General features: G+C 44.3%; 1 protein-coding gene across 1 annotated transcript in view; it reads left to right on the top strand.

Annotated features, from left to right (window-relative positions):
• The first annotated feature begins 267 nt into the window (after positions 1 to 267).
• Positions 268 to 21,559, top strand: part of LOC110492868 (cadherin-23) — a 588,267-nt gene continuing 566,975 nt past the window's right edge. Inside the window, exon 1 of the mRNA XM_036946709.1 lies at positions 268 to 615. The gene's annotated coding sequence lies outside the window, so the exon portion shown is untranslated. The remainder of the gene's footprint in view (positions 616 to 21,559) is intronic.

Below are 21,559 nucleotides of genomic sequence, written 5' to 3'. Positions count from 1 at the left end.
TCATTTTAGGAGCCTAATCATGGCCAAATTCCCCATTGATTTTGTTAGCCACTGTCAATCAGATATCATTAACATGGCATAAATCTTGGCAAAATGTGTAGAATTGTAGAACATTTGCTTTGAAATGGCAAAAAATGGTCTCCACCCCATGGAAAAATGGGTAGAACTGCAGGAATTTAGCAATACAACTGCAAAAAAGCCTCTAACCCAAACGACCATTCCCGGCACTGCATCCAGTTGTTATATTATGCTACAGCATGGATAAGCGACACCGGGAGTTGGAACCGGAAAATAGTCAAAGGCAAGTTCGCGCTGAACAGAGCATTTGCTCGTTTCCGTATCATAGACATTAAAACCAGGGTCCGATTTAGCTGTAATCTATGCTGAGGTGAAGTTGAAGTGAACAGCCAAAGTCAGGAGCCGACCTTTTCGACTGGAGATGGAAAAAGTGTTGTCGTGAGCGGGAGAGAAGAAGAGAAGAGAATTGAAGAGAGAGAGAAAGGGAGAAAAAAAAAGAAACTAACCTACCTATAGCCTTTACTTAGTGACGCCTCACAGCAGGACATTTGACAGAATCTAAAATCATTCAACCCAAGACGGACACGGACGAGGCAGGTAAGATTGGATGATTAATATATGATTTTCTACATTTGGTGGTGCAAAAGCAATAGCGGTAGAGCGATGAGCACATTGCATGGACGAAATTAGCCTTTTATGTTTTTTACTTTTCACTTAACCGATTGATGGAGGGTATAGTTTTTAGGCTACTAGCATACTAGGCTGTTTATAGCTGGATTTGCTCCGGCTACTATCTAGCAAACATGTAGTGTTCGATATCTAGCAGGGTCTTATTTATAAGTGCACATACAGCCAATGCCAAGTAGGACGAACACTTCAGTCGATATAGCCTACTATATGTTTCGCACAGACGGGAATTAGTTAAACTTATCACAAACGTAGCCTATTTGAAAAAAAAAACTCAGCCTAGCCTGTATGGCAGGTTTCACATAGGGCGTCTGGGAAAAGGTATATATGCACATCGTGATTCCAGAAAAAGGGAATATGTTTGTCGGGATGTATTGCAATTCTTTAGGCTATATCACATTCTAAACTGTAGCCAACGCAAGCAAGACTATTACACATTTACGGGCAATGACACTAACTAAATAGAAGCACATACTCATACTGTCTTGTGCATGCAGCTTCGGGGGTATCAGGTGCGTGGACTTGTCTCAGGTAGCTCCGAAGATTTAAAAGGTGCACCTGCTGGTAAGCGCCGTATCGCGCTCGCGCCGTTATTTATTTATGTGTTGCCTGAACCCACTGCTGTGCCATTGTCGCGCGAGGTTAAGCTTCGACTCTGTAATTTGTCCCTGGCCTTGGATCAGCTCCACTAATGCGGCACATTGTCGGATGAGCTGACTACACGGTTGCCGAGGGCCATGTGGTGCTGGTGCTATCTAGTGATATGATTATGGTAATAGTTTGTAAACTCCGGATAACCTCAATCACTCCCTGTAATTTGCAGGGTAGAAAATAAAAACAAGACTGTTTCTTTTTCAGTTTTTAAACCACTATCAAACTTTAGCCGTCCAAGAGGGATTTCATGCAACATGCTGAGCATGTAAAGTGCCTATAGAGCAGAGGTCTCCAACCTTTTCTAGCGTGAGAGCTACTTTTAAAAACGAAACATGTCGTGAGCTATTAATTATTTTCTAGCTTTCAAATAGGCAAATTAATAATCAACTCTAAGGGGGCCCCTATAAAATCTGTGATTTTTACCCCCTAAATGATGTTTTATATTTTCCCAAATTAAGTTCTCAGTTTTATTTATTTTTTCACTCTCAAAATTACAACTGTTCATAATGAAATTGGTTTTTCTGAGTTGATGTCAATGGTTAAATCACATCAGAAGACCATTTATTTTAGGCCTGGAAGAAAAACTTAATCATTTATTACGTCAACAATAGTTGTTGAGTTATCATAGCTAAAGCAACATTTAAATCCACTTCATCATGTCAGTATAACAAACCATTTGTACATTTTGTTAAGTCAACTTTCAATTAAGTTATTGTAACTAGTAGTATAGTTATCATAACTACATTTAAAGTTTACATAACATAATTGTCTAAGCCAGGATAACGTGACATGTTAAGTGCTCTGAGCTTCAAAAAGGCCACGCAACTAGTAACAGTTATGATAACTAATCTCAGCAAAAAAAAGAAATGTCCCCTTTTCAGGACCCTGTCTTTCAAAGACAATTCATAAAAATGCAAATAACTTCACAGAGCTTCATTGTAAAGGGTTTAAACACTGTTTTCCATGCTTGTTCAATGAACCATAAATAATTAATGAACATACACCTGTGGAACGGTCGTTAAGGCACTAACAGCTTACAGACAGTAGGCAATTAAGGTCACAGTTATGAAAACTTAGGACATAGATGATAGAAAATGAATGGTCTCTAACAAAAGATGGTTGTAGTTTGTAGACTGAATGTCACATGTAAAAATAGGGTAACTTAAGTCTTCCCAAAACTGAGATTTGTAAGATTTAGGCAGATAACAGCATCATTGTCTGAGGAATTAACTCAACTACTGCGAGTAAAACAAAAACACACCAATTAGTTGTTGTAACAAAGAAGATGGTTTTTCAGCCCATGCACTTTTGCTGTACCAATCTTCAAGAACATCCTTCAATACAATTTTTCTGTCAAACCCTCTGCAAATGAGGTGGCGCAGTGGTCTAGGGCACAGTGCAGTGCTAGTTGTGCCACCAGAGACTCTGGGTTTGAGCCCAGGCTCTGTCGCAGCCGGCCACGACCGGGAGGCCCATGGGGTGATGCACAATTGGCCTAGCGCCGTCTAGGTTACAGAGGGCTTGGCCGGTAGGGATATCCTTGTCTCATCGCGCACTAGCGACTCCTGTAGTGGGCCGGGCACAGAATACGCAAAACAGGTCGCCAGTGTTTCCTCCAACACATTGGTGCGGCTGGCTTCCAGGTTGGATGCGCGCTGTGTTAAGAAGCAGGCGGGTTGGTTGAGTTGTGTTTCGGAGGACGCATGGCTTTCGACCTTCGTCTCTCCCGAGCCCGTACGAGTGTTGTAGCGATGACACAAGATAGTAACTACTAATAATTGGACACTACGAAATTGGGGAGAAAAGGGGGTATATTCAAAAAAATAAAAAATAAATATGTCTGCAAATGTACTGGTGCATATTGATGCAGGCAAGTGGGGTGGCAGGTAGCCTAGTGGTCAAGAGTGTTGCACCAGTAAACAAGCATGGTCCTTAAGCACGTCATGATTGCTACTAGGTCTAGATAGAATCCGTTCTTCGTTGAGGTAAAACATGATCTGATCTTTTCCTATTTGCAAAAAGCTATTGATTGTCCGCTATAGTGCAGCAAAGGCCCATGGTCATCCAACACTAAAAATGAGGGGGAAAACCATGTAAAGCCTCATCTATCATTCAGTGGTGTCAGCTCTTTTTACAACATTCATTATATTAAATGTGCACTGTGTAGAATTCCGCCTCTTCTACTTTCTTTTTAAATGACCAGCTTACAAAAACTTTAAAACTATATTTCTATATATTTAAAAAATAGAAAAAGTTATTTAGATAGGACAATGATTCCCTATAATAAGCAATTCATTTGTTACCCAAAAGCACAGCCTAAAATGCAAAGTTCATATTGAAGGCGGACTGACAAACAATGTTGATGCAAAACTGATTGCAATTCCTGTTCAAATTGCAAAATCAGTATTGCATGGTGTGGGGATTAATTGTCATATCAATATCTTTTTATATTTTTTAAATAACAAGAAATATTGTTTTTACAGCATTTGTATAGAATTTAGAATTCCTCACAGTGCCACTTTAATTCTGTTAATTGTCTAACAATATGTAATTCTCACTATTCACTAAGGGCACTGCAGTATTGTGTGCTGCCATACACCGGGGATGTGCGATACGTTCACATATGCTAAAACTTGAGCATACAGTACTTACAGTTGAAGTCGGAAGTTTACATACAGTTTAGCCAAATATATTTAAAATCAGTTTTTCACAATTCCTGACATTTAATCCTAGTAAACATTCCCTGTTTTAGGTCAGTTAGGATCACCACTTTATTTTAAGAATGTGAAATGTAAGTAGAGAGAATTATTTATTTCAGCTTTTATTTCTTTCATCACATTCCCAGTGGGTCAGAAGTTTACATGCACTCAATTAGTATTTGGTAGTATTGCCTTTAAATAGTTTAACTTGGGTCAAATGTTTCAGGTATCCTTCCATAAATTTCCCACAATAAGTTGGGTGAATTTTGGCCCATTCCTCCTGACAGAGCTTGTGTAACTGAGTCAGGTTTGTAGGCCTCCCTTGCTCGCACAAGCTTTTTCAGTTCTGCCCACAAATGTTCTATAGGATTGAGTTCAGCGCTTTGTGATGGCCACTCTAATACCTTGACTTTGTTGTCCTTAAGCCATTTTGCCACAAATGTCTTGAGATGTTTCTTCAATATATCCACATGATTTACCTTCCTTGTGATGCCATCTATTTTATGAAGTGCACCAGTCCTTCTTGCAGCAAAGCAGCCCCACAACATGATGCTGCCAGCCCCGTGCTTCACGGTTGAAATGGTGTTCTTCGGCTTGCATGCCTCCCCCTTTTTCCTCCAAACATAACGATGGTCATAATGGAAAACAGTTATATTTTTGTTTCATCAGACCAGAGGACATTTCTCCAAAAAGTACGATCTTTGTCCCCATGTGCAGTTGCAAACCGTAGTCTGGCTTTTTAATGGTGGGTGTGGAGCAGTGGCTTCTTCCTTGCTGAGCGGCCTTTCAGGTTATGTCGATATAGGACTCGTTTTACTGTGGATATAGATACTTTTGTATCTGTTTCCACCAGCATCTTCACAAGGTTCTTTGCTGTTGTTCTGGGATAGATTTTCACTTTTCGCACTAAAGTACGTTCATCTCTAGGAGACAGAACGTGACTCCTTGCTGAGTGGTACGACGGCTGCGTGGTCCCATGGTGTTTATACTTGTGTAATAATCTGCAATAATCTGTCTGTAAACAATTGTTGGAAAAATTACTTGTGCCATGTGTAACAGTATAACTTTAGACCGTCCCCTCGCCCATACCCGGATGCAAACCAGGGACCCTCTGCACACATCAACAACAGTCACGTATCGTTACCCATCGCTCCACAAAAGCTGCCGCAGTCATCCCCCTCTTTAAAGGGGGAGACCCTGGACCCAAACTGTTACAGACCTATATCCATCCTGCCCTGCCTTTCTAAGGTATTTGAAAGCATAGTCAACAAACAGATCACTGACCATCTCGAATCCCACCGTACCTTCTCCGCTGTCCAATCTGGTTTCCGAACCGGTCACGGGTGCACCTCAGCCACGCTTAAGGTACTAAACAATATCATAACCGCCATCGATAAAAGACAGTACTGCACCATTCTGTATACTTCTGGCCCTTCCTTGGACACTGCTATCTAACCTCCAAACGAGCTTCAATGCCACACAACACTCCTTCCGTGGCCTCCAACTACTCTTAAACACTAGTAAAACCAAATGCTTGCTTTTCAACCGTTCGCTGCCTGCACCCGCACGCCCGACTAGCATCACCACCCTGGATGGTTCCGACCAAGAATATGTGGACATCTATAAGTACCTAGGTTTCTGGCTAGACTGTAAACTCTCCTTCCAGACTCATATCAAACATTGGCCTCATGGTGAAATCCCTGATTGGTTTACTTCCTCTCCAGCAACTGAGTTAGGAAGGACACCTGTATCTTTGTAGTGATTGGTATTGATACACCATCCAAAGTGTAATTAATAATTGGGGTACAGAGATGAGGTAGTCAAATTTTTACTCTTGAATTTATTTAGTCTTGTTGAAGTGTACCTATGATGAAAATTACAGGCCTCTCTCATCTTTTTAAGTGGGAGAACTTGCACAATTGGTGGCTGACTAAATACTTTTTTGCCCCACTGTATACATTTACTCTTCTGGCTGTGCCGGGTGGAGATCAGTGGTTGTAGAGGGTTCAACAGGACAGCACCTCAAGAGTAAAAATGAACAGTTTAGGGTTCCATAGCCGCAGGCAGAACAGTTGAAACTGGAACAGCGGCAAGGCCAGGTGGACTGGGGACAGCAAGGAGTCATCATGCCAGGTAGTCCTGACGCATGGTCCTAGGGCTCAGGTCCTCCTCAGAGAATTAGAGAATTCACACAGGACACCGGATAAGACTCCCATTCGGAGTCGGTGTCACTGTGAAAGAAAAATGTTCAGTTAGAATAGTTTCACATATGTGCCCTGGATCAACAGGTATAATAAACAGATATATAAAGAGAGTACAGGGAACATACACTGCTCAAAAAAATAAAAGGAACACTAAAATAACACATCCTAGATCTGAATGAATGAAATATTCTTATTAAATACTTTTTTCTTTACATAGTTGAATGTGCTGACAACAAAAATCACAAAAATATCAATGGAAATCAAATTTATCAACCCATGGAGGTCTGGATTTGGAGTCACACTCAAAATTAAAGTGGAAAACCACACTACAGGCTGATCCAACTTTGATGTAATGTCCTCCACGTGCCTGTATGACCTCCCTACAACGCCTGGGCATGCTCCTGATTAGGTGGCGGATGGTCTCCTGAGGGATCTCCTCCCAGACCTGGACTAAAGCATCCGCCAACTCCTGGATAGTCTGTGGTGTGACGTTGGTGGATGGAGTGAGACATGATGTCCCAGATGTGCTCAATTGGATTCAGGTCTGGGGAACGGGCGGGCCAGTCCATAGCATCAATGCATTCCTCTTGCAGGAACTACTGACACACTCCAGCCACATGAGGTCTAGCATTGTCTTGCATTAGGAGGAACCCAGGGCCAACCGCACCAGCATATGGTCTCACAAGGGGTCTGAGGATCTCATCTCGGTACCTAATGGCAGTCAGGCTACCTCTGCCGAGCACATGGAGGGCTGTGCGGCCTCCCAAATAAATGCCACCCCACACCATGACTGACCCACCGCCAAACCGGTCATGCTGGAGGATGTTGCAGGCAGCAGAACGTTCTCCACGGCGTCTCCAGACTGTCACGTCTGTCACATGTGCTCAGTGTGAACCTGCTTTCATCTGTGAAGAGCACAGGGCGCCAGTGGCGAATTTGCCAATCTTGGTGTTCTCTGGCAAATGCCAAACGTCCTGCACGGTGTTGGGCTGTAAAGCACAACCCCCACCTGTGGACGTCGGGCCCTCATACCACCCTCATGGAGTCTGTTTCTGACCATTTGAGCAGACATGCACATTTGTGGCCTGCTGGAGTTCATTTTGCAGGGCTCTGGCAGTGCTCCTCCTGCTCCTCCTTGCACAAAGGCGGAGGTAGCGGTCCTGCTGTTGGGTTGTTGCCCTCCTATGGCCTCCTCCACGTCTCCTGATGTACTGGCCTGCCTCCTGGTAGCGCCTCCATGCTCTGGACACAATGCTGACAGACACAGCAAACCTTCTTGCCACAGCTCGCATTGATGTGCCATCCTGGATGAGCTGCACTTACCTGAGCCACTTGTGTAGGTTGTAGACTCCGTCTCATGCTACCACTAGAGTGAAAGCACCGCCAGCATTCAAAAGTGACCAAAACATCAGCCAGGAAGCATAGGAACTGAGAAGTGGTCTGTGGTCCCCACCTGCAGAACCACTCCTTTATTGGGGTGTCTCGCTAATTGCCTATAATTTCCACCTGTTGTCTATTCCATTTGCACAACAGCATGTGAAATTTATTGTCAATCAGTGTTGCTTCCTAAGTGGACAGTTTGATTTCACAGAAGTGTGATTGACTTGGAGTTACATTGTGTTGTTTAAGTGTTCCCTTTATTTTTTTCAGCAGTGTCTTATTATGACCTGCTAGATCTATTGTCTCTTTTATATTATGACATTTCAGCTAGATCTACTGTCTCTATTATTTTATGACAGACCAGCTAGATCTACTGTCTTTATTATATTACAACAGACCAGCTGTATCTACTGTCTCCATTTCACTTTGGCCATTGATGTGGTCCTGCCCTCTCCTCAACAGCCTCAAATAGGCTATTTCATGTGGGTTGGGGGGGGCGGCAGACACACGCATCTCACATTTCATGACATTACATGTTTATATATTGCTTCTAAAATTAAAAAAAAATCACAAATAATATTTTATATTATTAATTTCAAACAAGGGCATTAGCATGATAAGAACTTACCAGTCCAAAACGATGTCCTCTCCCGTTCAAAAAATATTCCTCCACAATCGCTAAATGAAGCGTCCTCCTACCATCTCTGTCTCACCTTCCCAATCAATTTATTCTAAAATTGTGTGTACATCTGTATATCTAGACTTAGATTTAGCTTTCCCTGACTTAGTCGCCATAATGATTGATATATAAACAGCTGAATCTGCGCGTTCACCAAACAATGCAGTGCGTAATATGTGCTTCTCCTTCCGGTATGAAACTTCAATAGCGCATGACTATCGTTATGCTGGAGTTTACTACATGGGTTGGTCTTGCAACACATAAACATGGCCTATTGCCGTTTAGCTCAGCTCATTGGCTATCTACCCAGCTAGATTTCAAGACGATCAGTGGTCATTGGGTTAAAAGACAGTCAATCAATGAAACAGCGGGCAAATCATTGGTGCACAATGATGTCATGACTTGTTGTCTTCAAATCGGTTTCTTTCAGTCAATACGTCCCGCGAAATGGCCCATCAGGTTTGATTGTGTTACAAACAAACAAGTTGATTGCAGTGAAACCAAACATGACTGGAAAAGTCACGTCCTGTGTGGGTTATTTACCTGGAATGTGTCGTCAAATGGAATGAGACGGAATTCACGACACAAGCGGTTCACAAAATGTTTCGTGTTAGGCTATAAAAACTGATTTTATCGAACAAAATAATTTATTGTGTAACAATGAGCATTGGAATTGCAAACAGATGAAGATCTGTTTGTGATTATGTTACGCCTGTGCTGGTTACATTTTTTGTATCAGTTTGTGATTATGTTACGCCTGTGCTGGTTACATTTTTTGTATTTTTATGGGGCTCTGTACTCAGATAATCGCATCGTATTCTTTCGCAGTAAATCCTTTTTTAAATCTGACAACGCAGTTGGATTAGCAAGATTCTAGACTTTCGATACACTTGTATTTTCATGAATGTTTAATATGACTATTTATGTAGCGATCACTGTATGTTGTGGAATTTCAGCCCGCTAGCGGGCTCCGTGCGCAGAGAGGTTAACAAGTGACTATCTCCCGACTTAAACTCTAAAGATATATTAATATCTCTTACATCAATAACAGTCAATTATTACCTGTAACGGTCGTCGGTGGAAGAAAGTGAGGACCAATGCGCAGGGTGGTAAGTGTTCATATATTTTTAATAAAGTAATTGAACACTGACCAAAACAAATAAAACGACAAATACTGAAACAAATACATAACAAAAGAACTAAGGTCAGAACGTGACATTACTTCATCAGTCTCATTCTGATCGTCGCATAATTCTTGGATATCTGCAAGAACCTTAACCTAATTGATGATTTAGCAACACACAAATTGGCTTAATTATTAACAGGTCCCTAGTGGACTAACAAAAGCATGATTGTTTTGTTACACAATGGAAAGGGAGGGGTAGGTAAGGAGAGGGAGAGATTAAGAGAGTCAACTTATTGTACATACATTTGGAAGCTACACTCAAAGGAATATGAATACTTTGCACATGAATGACTGCTCATTCGGATAAGAAATGCAATGTATTTATTTTTGTGTAAGATGTCTTTGTCGTCTCTCTGAACTGCCCTTTGTAGTAGAGCTTCTCTGGTCTTGGAGTGTTCGTTTGAGTAGGTACTTCAGATGTACCACATGGTGGTGAGAGGGATATGTTCACCCTCGTGTCTTTTGGTACAAATGTCCTAGACCACTTTACATGCGCAGCTGCAGACTGAATGTTCTGGTCTTTACCTTCTTCACTTGTGTTGAGAGTTTCAGAGCTTCTGACCATTTCAACGTGTGGACCACATCCTCACGTCTTTTTGGTCTTGTAGTTATGCATTAGGGGGGACTATTAAAAATGTTGTATGAAAAAATTCCCTTTTTAAACAAGATATTTTGTCACGAAAAGATGCTCGACTATGCATATAATTGACAGCTTTGGAAAGAAAACACTCTGACGTTTCCAAAACTGCAAAGATATTGTCTGTGAGTGCCACAGAACTGGTGTTACAGGCGAAACCCAGATAAAAATCCAACCAGGAAGTGCCGCATTTTTTTAAACCGCCTCATGCCAATGACTCCTTATATGGCTTTGAATGAGCTACGAAGGAGCTTACGTTTTCCACGTATTCCCCAAGGTGTCTACAGCATTGTGACGTCTTTTTAGGCATTTCCATTGAAGAATGGCTGTAAGGGACCATATATAGCATGTGGTCACATGGTGTCTCATGCAGAAAATCTTGCGTAAAATACTGAGGTAGCCATTTTTCCAGTCGCTTCTTATGAGAAACCAATTGCCTTAACGGATATATTATCGAATATATATGTTAAAAACACCTTGAGGATGGATCCTAAACAACATTTGCCGTGTTTCTGTCGACATTATGGAGCAAATTTTGAAAAAATTTTGGCGTTATAGTTGTAGCATTTTCCGGTCGATTTCTCAGCCAAGCATGATGAAGAAACGGGAGCTATTTCGCTTACAAAAATAATATTTTTGGAAAAAAGGAACATTTGCTATCTAACTGGGAGTCTCCTGAGTGAAAGCATCCGAAGTTCTTCAAAGAAGAAATTAAATGATTTAATTTGGTTGCTTTTCTTATTTTCGTGAAAATGTTGCCTGCTGCCAGCAGAGCTAGCATAGCATTATGCCATGATAAACTTACACAAATGCTTGTCTAGCGTTGGCTGTAACGCATATTTTGAAAATCTGAGATGACAGTGTTGTTAACAAAAGGCTAAGCTTGTGTTTGAATATATTTATTTCATTTCATTTGCGATTTTCATGAATAGGAAAAGTTTCTAGGGGTATTTATGTCCGCTGCGTTATGCTAATGCATTTGAGGCTATGATTACGCTCCCGGATACGGGATTGCTCGTCGCAAGAGGTTTTAACCATTCTTGACATCCGGCTTACACCGTCCGTCTGCTTGGTCTTACCATTTTCCGCCGTGTAGCCACCGCTCCATGCTGTGTGGTCTGATATGTTAATTCTTAGCGTGTCCTTTTAAGCACTCTGGTCAGAAAGGCGGTTCCATCACACAGACACGCTCTTGTGACCTCATTAGGGCTATCTGTCAGCCATGTTCCAAGCCCATCTGGCACTTTGATCCTCACCAAGGAGAGAGCGTCATGACAAGGCCTACCACTGTTGTGTCATCGGCAAACTTGATGACGGTGTTGGCGTCGTGCCTGCCATGCAGTCATGAGTGAACAGGGATTACAGGAGGGTACTGAGCACGTACCCCTGAGGGGCACCCATGTTGAGGATCCGTGTGGCGGATGTGTTGTTACCTACCCCTACCACCTAGGGGCAGTCCGTTCAGGACCAGTTGCAGAGGGAGGTGTTTAGTCCCAGGCTCCTTAGCTTAGTGATTAGCTTTGAGAGCACTATAGAATTGAACGCTGAGCTGTAAGTCAATGAATAGCATTCTCACATTGGTGTTCCTTTTCTCCAGGTGTGAAAGGGCAGTGTTGAGTGCAGTAGAGATTGCATCATCTGTGGATCTGTGGGAGCGGTATGCAAATTGGAGTGGGTCTAGGGTTTCTGGGATGATGGTGTTGATGTGAGCCATAACCATCCTTTCATAGCACTTCATGGCTACAGACATTACATAAAAACAAGTAGCACAATCAACAGATGGTGCCGCAAACTATTGGTTGTGTCATTGCCATTGTTATCAACATTCCACAGACGCTGTAGCCACATTGATGTCCAAAAGTAGAGCAGGGGCTAATTACTTTTTAGCCTCGTTGATGTAGTCGAGTCACTAAACTAAACGAGTCAGAAGTCTCCTGTGCTCAATTCCGAGTGACCAACGGTCAAATCACGAGCCCCTATTTTTTTTTTAAACCTTTATTTAACTAGGCAAGTCAATTAAGAACAAATTCTTATTTACAATGACGGCCTACCCAGGCCAAACCCTAACGACACTGGGCCAATTGTGCGCTGCCCTATGGAACTTCCAATCATGGCCAGTTGTTATACAGCCTGGAATCGAACCAGGGTCTGTAGAGACACCTCTAGCACTGAGATACAGTGCCTTAGACCACTGCACCACTTGGGAGCCCTATGGCTGGAGTCCCAGAGCTCGAGTCCTGGTCCAAGTGCTCAAGTCTGAGTCACTGGGTCCACATTAATTCAAAGTAAGGTTATTTACCCAGTCAGATATAGTGTAGTGGCAAGAGCAATTTTCTCAATAAATTGTTTGCTATCATTTTTCCTTGCTTTCTGTGCCACCAAATGTTTGCATATAAGTCTGGTAATGTTACCAGAGCCACGTTCAGTTGCAAAATGTTGCAGATAGAAATTCCACGAATAGAGTCATCGTTATTCCTTATTCAAAATGTCAGAGAGGCATGCTTGTTCTACATAGCATATTTCTATCTGAACATTCCAAGACATTGCGTCCTGCTGAAGGTTTAGCTATGAGCTATGAGCTCTGAGCTCATGAGCTATGAGCTCATGAGGTAACAGGACTGTAACATGACTTATGAATGTAAAATGCGGCCCACAAATGCACAATAGAAAGAAAAAAACGTATTAGCTGGTATTATGTGTAGTTTCTGTTGAATTGTAATCTATATACTCTTTTATAAAATCTTTTTTATATTCTCAAGGGAGAGAAAAACATAGCTAGACTGTTGTTTTACTATTACATTCAATGCTGCTATCGTTTTTAATTTTGTAAAGCAGCTTGTGTTTCTTAACCAGGCAAAGGGTAGCTAATAGAAGGCTGGTGGTGACTGCTTAGCTACTGGGAAGCAAGACAGTCGCCTGCTCAATGTGTATAATTAAAGGCGGAGACGAAGTGGAGCCTGTCTGCCCACACTCACCCCTTCCTCACCCGGAGCTCACCAGCTGATGTAGGCTGTGTGTGCTGGGTATGATGTGTCCTTCCCACTAATGAACAGAACTGCTCTGCGTATCTGTGCTGCTAATATTAATTGTGCTCATCATTGAAAAGCATTCAATCTCTCCAAAAACTCTTGTCCAGTCCACTTAGTAGTCAGATTTTACTCACAGAGAATTGTCTCGTCTCGTTTTAGTCAACTGAAATGAAAAATAATTTTTGTTTGGTTATAGTTTTTTTCTATTTCGTCAGTTATAGTCTCATCAATTGCCACTGAAAAATAGGTGTTTGACGAATATTTTTGTTGAATAAATGAACACTGATTTCTGGGCCAATGTGCTGAACGATATTGCACTGAACTTATGGCCTGTATCAGCCCTCTGCTTTGGGGTCGCAACCTTCAATACGGTGGTTGGCCAGTGCATGGAGTTGGAATTCCAAGTCTTATTGTGTTACTGCCACCCTATACTGAGGGGGCATACAGTCACAGAAGACAACTATCTCCAACACTATTTGGGGTTATCATTTCCCTCTCTCCCTCGCTTTTGCTCCTGCAGTGTGGAAACGGCAAACCTCGGAGTGTCTGTCACTCTCCCTGAATCCACCCAGAATACGAGAGGGGGAGAAAAAATATAATTTGAAATGAAGGGGCCCATATCTGACAGGCTCTGTGAGTGACAGGCTCAAATGAAAAGCAATATGAGGGATATAGTAGCAATGAATTGCAGATACAGTGACTCCACAGTGCTGTTCTAAGAGTAATAGGGGAGGGAGCATGGTAGGGAATACTGTATAACGAGGAAAAAACATGGAATAACGGGAGAGTGTCGTAAAAGAGAGGGACAGAGAAAGATGATGCAAAACAGAAGAAGTAAGGACAGAAAGGAGGGAGGAAGGAAAGAGATTAGAGGTTCCTCTCACCCCACAAACTTGGTTGACAAACATTGTTACCTAGGCCTGATGTGTGACGACATTTGGTGTGAGCTCCGATGCTGGTGGTGCCAGGTATAGAGACATGAGGAATGCATTGGAAATTGCTCTTGGAACTGCCTTGGAACTGCCCCGGACCATGACTGTCCATTGTGTGGCCAAGTGTAAACCCATCCCATTCTCTCTCTCCCTCTATCTACCTCCCTCTCTCTGGCCCAGCTGTGTGAGGTCATTAAATCAAGCAGGGCAACCAGGCAGAACAGTGGGAAAGAGGTTGAGAAGGAGAGAGGAGGGCTCAGAAGATGGGTGTGCTCAGCCAATCGTATTACAGGTTGCCCATCTAAACCTGCAGGGCCACCTGTAATAACGATTTGCTGAGTAGACCCATCTTCCCGAGCCTTGCTCTCTCTTTCTCAACCCCTCTCCATCCCTCTCTTCCTCTGTTTTTCCTGGCTGCTCCGTCCTCTTGGAAGTCACCCTTTCTGAGAGAGAGGATGGTGGAGTATAGTGTTTCATCCCAAATGGCACCCTGTTCCCTTTATTGTGCTCTGTTCCCTTTTATAGTGTATAAAGGGAACAGAGTCCTGGTCAAAATAGGGATGCATCCAAATCCACGTGCCCTCAAATAGAAGCAGGTTAAAAGTAGGTTGAAAGCGTTCATGGCACACTCTCTAGAAGTAATTGTCTATGTCAAGTAGTCCACCTGGTCTATGATCCAAATAGATTGACCTTTTGTCTAGATATAGACTACAGATATACACTGAGTGTACAACACATTGAGAACACCTTCCTTATACTGAGTTGCAACCACCCCCCCATAAGTTGGCTATTTTTATCTGTTGATTGTGAGACTGATATAGACTGCACACTACACAGCTACATGCACTTGATCAAATAGACCGGGGAGGCCCTAATAGAAAGAGACAAAGGTTATGTCCACAAAGGCACCCTATTTCTTATTTAGTGCAGTACCTTTCTCCATGGGCCCTAGTCAAAAGTAGTGCACTACATAAGGAATTAGGGTGCCTTTGGGGATACGTACAAATATATTAATTAATCTGGTGCACTCTGACACAGTTGTGTTTATGTTGTCTGATATACACACACAGCCCTCTGGCAGGTATTTTAAGTGCTGTGTTTAGATGTACAGTATTGGTGTTGTGTTAATTGAAGTAAGGCAGAGGGTTATGGAGAACAGAGCAATTTAATAATGACATCAATAATGATGTTTGGTATACTTCGCACAACAAGCATGTCAAGGGGAACCTTGTTGAGTGGGTCTATATTTTCTTGTCTCTGCTTTGTGTAAATAATTGCTATCATGGGCCTTTAGGAATGAGAACAAGTTTGTTTTTTTGTGAAATGGTAGACAAACAAAAGTACTCCCCACTGAGCAGACGTCAGTTCAACGTTTTAGTTTTACATTTGATTGAGTTATCAGCAAATGTGAAATCAACAACAAATGTCATTTGATTTAGGTGCCTATAAATTCTGCATGCTTTTCCATGTTGTGGTGGTAGTACAAAGTACGTTGTGGTGGTAGTACAACGTAACATACAATATCATCGCATGACTTCAAGTATACTGCGACATGATGGGGCCATACTTGCGAACATCAAAAAAAGTTTAAGTTTAAGCATCAGCCAATTAACCATCTTGACGTGTTTCAGGTGATCAAAGGCTACATCTCCCTGGGCACAAACTGGTTAAATGAATCTGTCAATGTATTGTGACGTGGAATCTACGTGGAAAATGCATTTGACTTTGGAAAGTAATCAATGTAAACTATTGTTTTGAGTGTAAAATTTCAACCACAGAATTATGTCAACATGGTAACCAATTTTGAACATGTACAAATTCAACATATTTTATACAAGGTTTGTCTCTTTTGAAACAACGTCAGATTTTCAAACGTAAAATACACTATAAGAATACAATACAGGGATGCAATACAGGGATAGCATTTTGAATCCAAAAAAGGTGACTTATGTGATTTGTGTAGATCCGATGAGAAAAGTTTGGGCGAGAGGGGTTGGGGCTTTGGATGACTGCTGGCTGTATGCGAACGAGTGATGCGCGTTTGGACCAATACTGGCTGTATCCAAGGCTCAGCCAATCTTTCACATAACAACAGAATGCAGCACGCGACTGAAGAGAGAACAGACAACCAATTTGCTAGTTACATCATCAGCGCTCGCTCTGGAAAGACAACGGGAGAGTGGAAGAGCAGTTTGCCAGTTAACTTACAGCAGCGCCACCTCTGAACAATGACGAAGAGGTAGGTGAAAAGCCTGACCAGGGAGACAGGGGTGAAAAGGTGATGAAGTGTACTTCATGAGCTGTAACTTGAAAAACAACTGGCATTTGGAAAGTCTGAGGTGAGGGAGAAAGTGTGGTGGACCAAGCATTGTTAAGTAGCTCACTCAACAGTCCACTCTATTCAGTAAATTGGATGTAGTCTATCACAGTGCCATCGTTATGTCATCAAAGCCCCATATACTACCCACCACTGCGACCTGTATGCTCTCGTTGGCTGGCCCTCGCTTCATATTCGTCGCCAAACCCACCGGCTCCAGGTCATCTATCAATCTTTGCTAGGATAAGCCCCGCCCAATCTCAGCTCTCTGGTCACCATAGCAGCACTCCCTTATCTTACCTCATTTGCACACACTGTATATAGACTTTTTTTCTCTCTATTGTGTTATTGACTGTAGATTTGTTTACTCCACGTGTAACACTGTGTTGTTTGTGTCGCACTGCTTTGCTTTATCTTGGCCAGGTCACAGTTGTAAATCAGAACTTGTTCTCAACTAGTCTATCTGGTTAAATAAAGGTGAAAAATAAATTAAAAATGTAATCTTGCTAGCTGGATCAAATGATCTGTTATATAGCCAGAGAAATGTTGAGCATTAGCCAACTTAACTGATCAAATAATTGAGTTTATGGTGTGAAAATTAGCTGGCTAATAAAGTCAGACAGCTAACGTTACAACATCAGATGAGCTAACGTCAGTAACCTAACTAGTTCGCTATAGTATTAACTGGTAACGTTATACGACTCTTTGCCGTTCTTCAAGTTATTAACGCGTTATTTGCTTATGGGACCCTGGCAATCTGTGTGAAATTTTAGCTAACGAACTAACTACTATCTGTGAACTAATGTTTTCCCTCTACAGTATGTGGTTAATTTTCAAAATGAGAGAATTAGGTGAAAATGAGGCATTGCTTGTTAAACCAGTGTAGCTGGTGCTTGGACTGGCTTAAGCTGGATGCCACTATAGAGGTGAAACGAACTTTTCCTCGTTTTAACTTTTTTCAATACAGTGAATAAAAAGAGGTATGCCAGGGGTACTCTCTGCCTCAATTATGCCAACAAAGGGTATCATGCTCTGCTGGCACATTGTAGAACAGATGTCCACAGGCAGAACGTGTACAATTATCACGACTTCCGCCGAAGTCGGCTCCTCTCCTTGTTCGGGCGGCATTCAGCGGTCTTGTTCCCTGCACACCTGGTTTTCGTGGCAATGCTACATCTCAGTACCTTGATGGATTACGTTGTCCAGACCATGGACCGCTGGGAGAGACAGGAAGTCTCTCCAGCGCCTCGACCAGTGCAACCGGGGTTACCTCTACCCGTCCCGTCCGAATCCAGCTCCAGTGGGATGCGTCTCTCCCTTCCCTGGGAGACTGATGGGACGGCCGCACAGTGCCATGGGTTCCTTTTACACCTGGTCCTATACCTGGCTCACCCAGCTCCCACAGGAAGGGAGAGAGTATCTGCCCTCGTCTCATGCCTCTCGGGGAGAGTTCTGGAGAGGGCAAACGCCGTGTGGAGAGAGGAAGACGCGGCTTTGGACCATTTCGAGGAGTTCACCTGCCGCTTCCGGGCCATCTTTGACCATCCGCCCGAAGGTAGAGCAGCGGGAGCAGGATGGAACGATAGGGCCTTCATCGACCACTATCGATGCAGCCTGCGTGAGGACGTCCGACGGGAGTTGGCCTGCAGGGATGCCACTATCACCTTTGACCAACTGGTGGATCTGTCCATCCGGTTGGATAACCTGCTGGTCATCCGTGGACATCCTGAGGGGGCTCTCCATCCCCCAGCACTCCCGCTCCGGTGCCCATGGAGTTGAGAGGGGCTGCGCGTAGGGAGGCAGGAGGAGGGGCCTACACGTGCAAAATCTGTGGCTGCAGAGGGCACACTGCCGGTCGGTGCCGGGTTGGTCCCTCTGGGAGTCGAGGCAGCAGCAGGGCACTCTGGCGTCACCCCAGGTGAGTCTGTACCACTCTCATCCAGAGTCCTCTGTTGTCCACCTGTTTGTACTGGTTTGTTTCCCTGAGTTCTCCCCGCATTCCCAGCATAAGGCGCTCGTCGATTCAGGCGCAGCTGGGAATTTTATTGACCGAGTGTTAGCTCTTAGTTTAGGGGTCCCCATTATTCCTGTGGATAGACCTTTCCCGGTTCACGAACTTGATAGTCAACCATTAGGGTCCGGGCTAATCAGGGAAGCCACCATCTCCCTGGCCATGGAGACGCACGGGGGTCACGAGGAGAGAATCAGTCTCTTTCTCATTGACTCTCCTGCGTTTCCCGTGGTACTAGGCCTTCCCTGGTTGGCTTGTCATAACCCCACCATTTCCTGGCAACAGATGGCTCTCACGGGGTGGTCGCGAGAGTGCTCGGGGAGGTGTGTAGGGGTTTCCGTTGGTGCTACCATGGTGGAAAGTCCAGACCAGGTCTCCACCTTGCGCATTCCCCCCGACTATGCCGATTTGGCTCTCGCCTTCTGTAAAAAGAAGGCGACTCAATTACCACCCCATGATTGTGGTATTGTGCGATAAATCTCCTGGTAGACGCTGCACTTCCCAGGAGTCACGTGTATTCCCTGTGCTTCTTCATTAAACTGGATCTCAGGGGTGTGTACAATCTGGTGCGTATCCGGGAGAGAGACGAGTGGAAGACGCCGTTTAGTACCACCTCAGGGCATTATGAGTACCTCGTCATGCCGTACGTGTTGATGAATTCTCCATCAGTCTTCCAATCCTTCGTAGACGAGATTTTCAGGGACCTGCACGGGCAGGGTGTAGTGGTGTATATCGATGATATTCTGATATACTCCGCTACACTCACCGAGCATGTGTCCTTGGTGTGCAAAGTACTTGGACGATTGTTGGAGCGTGACCTGTACGTCAAGGCTGAGAAATGCCTGTTCTTTCAACAGGCTGTCTCCTTACTAGGGTATCGCATTTCCACATCAGGGGTGGAGCTGGAGAGTGACCGCATTGCAGCCATACGTAATTGGCCGACTCCCACCACGGTAAAGAAGGTGCAGCGATTTTATTGGTTTTGGCCAGGTGGCTGCTCCCATTACCCCACTGCTGAAGGGGGGTCCTGTATGTCTGCAGTGGTCGGATGAGGCGGACAGGGCTTTTGGGCACCGAAGAGCTCCGTTTACCTTGGCTCCCGACAGGGTCGGGCCCATCCTGATCCCTCTTTGGCATTCATAGTTGGTTGGACGTGTCCGAGGCTGGGATCGGAGCTGTGCTCTCTCAGCGCTCGGGCACGCCACCGAATCTCCGCCCCTGTGCTTTCTTCTCGAAGAGGCTCAGCAGAACAATGATGTGGGGGACTGGGAGCTGTTGGCTGTGGTTAAGGCTTTGAAGGCGTGGAGACATTGGCTTCAGGGGGTTAACACCCTTTCGTCATCTGGACTGACCACCGCAACCTGGAGTACATCCGGGCAGCTAGGAGACTGAATCCTCGTCAGGCAAGGCCATGTTCTTTACCCGTTTTGTGTTTACCCTGTCCTACAGACCAGGTTCCCAGAATGTGAAGGCAGACGCACTGTCCCGGCTGTATGACACAGAGGAGCGGCCTATGGATCAGACTCCCATTCTTCCGGCCTCCTGCCTGGTAGTGCCGGTCTTGTGGGAGCTGGACGCGGACATTGAGCAGGCATTGCATACAGAGCCCGCTCCCCTCCAGTGTCCCGTCGGGCGTCAGTACGTTCACCCTCCTCTGGTCATCCAGGATCGGTCAGACGGTGCGCTGTCTGACTGGGATGTACTGGTGGCCCACCTTGGCTCAGGACGTGAGGGTTTATGTTTCCTCCTGCTCGATGTGTGCTCAGTGTAAGGATCCTAGACACCTGCCCAGAGGTAAGCTACATCCCTTACCCGTTCCACAACGGCCTTGGTCACACCTGTCGGTTGATTTTCTAACGTATCTTCCTCCCTCACAGGGAAACACCACGATCGTTGTGGATCGTTTTTCTAATTCCTGTCATCTCCTCCCTCTGCTCGTTCTCCCTACGGCCCTATAAACTGCTGAGGCCCTGTTTACACACATCTTCCGGCACTACGGGGTGCCTGAGGATATAGTGTCTGAGGTCCTCAGTTCACTTCGAGAGTCTGGAGGGCGTTCATGGAACATTTGGGGGTCTCGATCTCGAATGGGCAGGTGGAGAATGAACCAGGATGTGGGCAGGTTTCTGCGGTCCTATTGCCAGGACCGGCCAGGGGAGTGGGCGGTGTTCGTGCCCTGGGCAGAGATGGAGCAGAACTCGCTCCACCACTCCGCCACTCCTCCACTAACCTCACCCCCTTTCAGTGTGTATTGGGGTACCATCAGAGTCAGACCGAGGCTCCTGCGGTGGACGATTGGTTCAGATGCGCGGAGGAGACCTGGGAAGCCGCCCATGGTCACCTCCAGCAGGGCGCGCTGCACCAGAAGACCAGTGCAGACCATCACCGCAGTGAGTCCCCGGTGGACAGGGGGACAGGGTCGGGCTCTCGACCTGAAACCCGCCCCTCCGCCTGCCCTGCTGGAAGCTGGGCCTGCGGTTTGTGGGGCCATTTCAAGTCCTGAGGAGAGTGAATGAGGTATGTTACAGGTGTTCTATTATAAAGGCTGTCAGGGCTAACTGCAATATTAGTATATTGTTCTTTCTCATTTGCAGTAAAGTCTAGGCAGCAAATAACATTGGATTGCTTTCTTTACATTTTTTAGATGTGCGTTTTTATTTTACACACAGAGACTGATCATGTAGATCATTATTTTTTGTTTAATTAGTTAAAATTTGTTTCCCCCTTACAGGGATTTTTTACATGTTTCAATGCAAACAAAAAAAAGTGTTACCTTTTTGGGCCCTCAGCAGTTTGCATCCCTGACAATAGGCTGGGCAGCACCTCCTACTGGAGAGTTGATCTATCTACAATTATTCTTTTTTTATTTTTAAATGAACCTATATTTAACATGGCGAGTCAGTTAACAACAAATTACAATGACATCCAACAAAACGTAAAAGGCCTCCTGCAGGGATGGGGGCTGGAATTAAAAATAAAAATATAGGACAAAACACAAATCACGAGATCGAGAGAGACACCAAAACACTACATAAAGAGAGAGCTAAGACAACAACATAGTATGGCAACAACACATGATAACACACCATGATAACAACACCACATGACAACAACATGGTAGCAGTA

This window comes from Oncorhynchus mykiss, chromosome 16 (assembly GCF_013265735.2).
Source record: "Oncorhynchus mykiss isolate Arlee chromosome 16, USDA_OmykA_1.1, whole genome shotgun sequence".
Lineage (NCBI taxonomy): Eukaryota > Metazoa > Chordata > Actinopteri > Salmoniformes > Salmonidae > Oncorhynchus > Oncorhynchus mykiss.
Note: the sequence above shows the minus strand (reverse complement) of the source record. Positions and strands in the feature narration are given on the sequence as shown.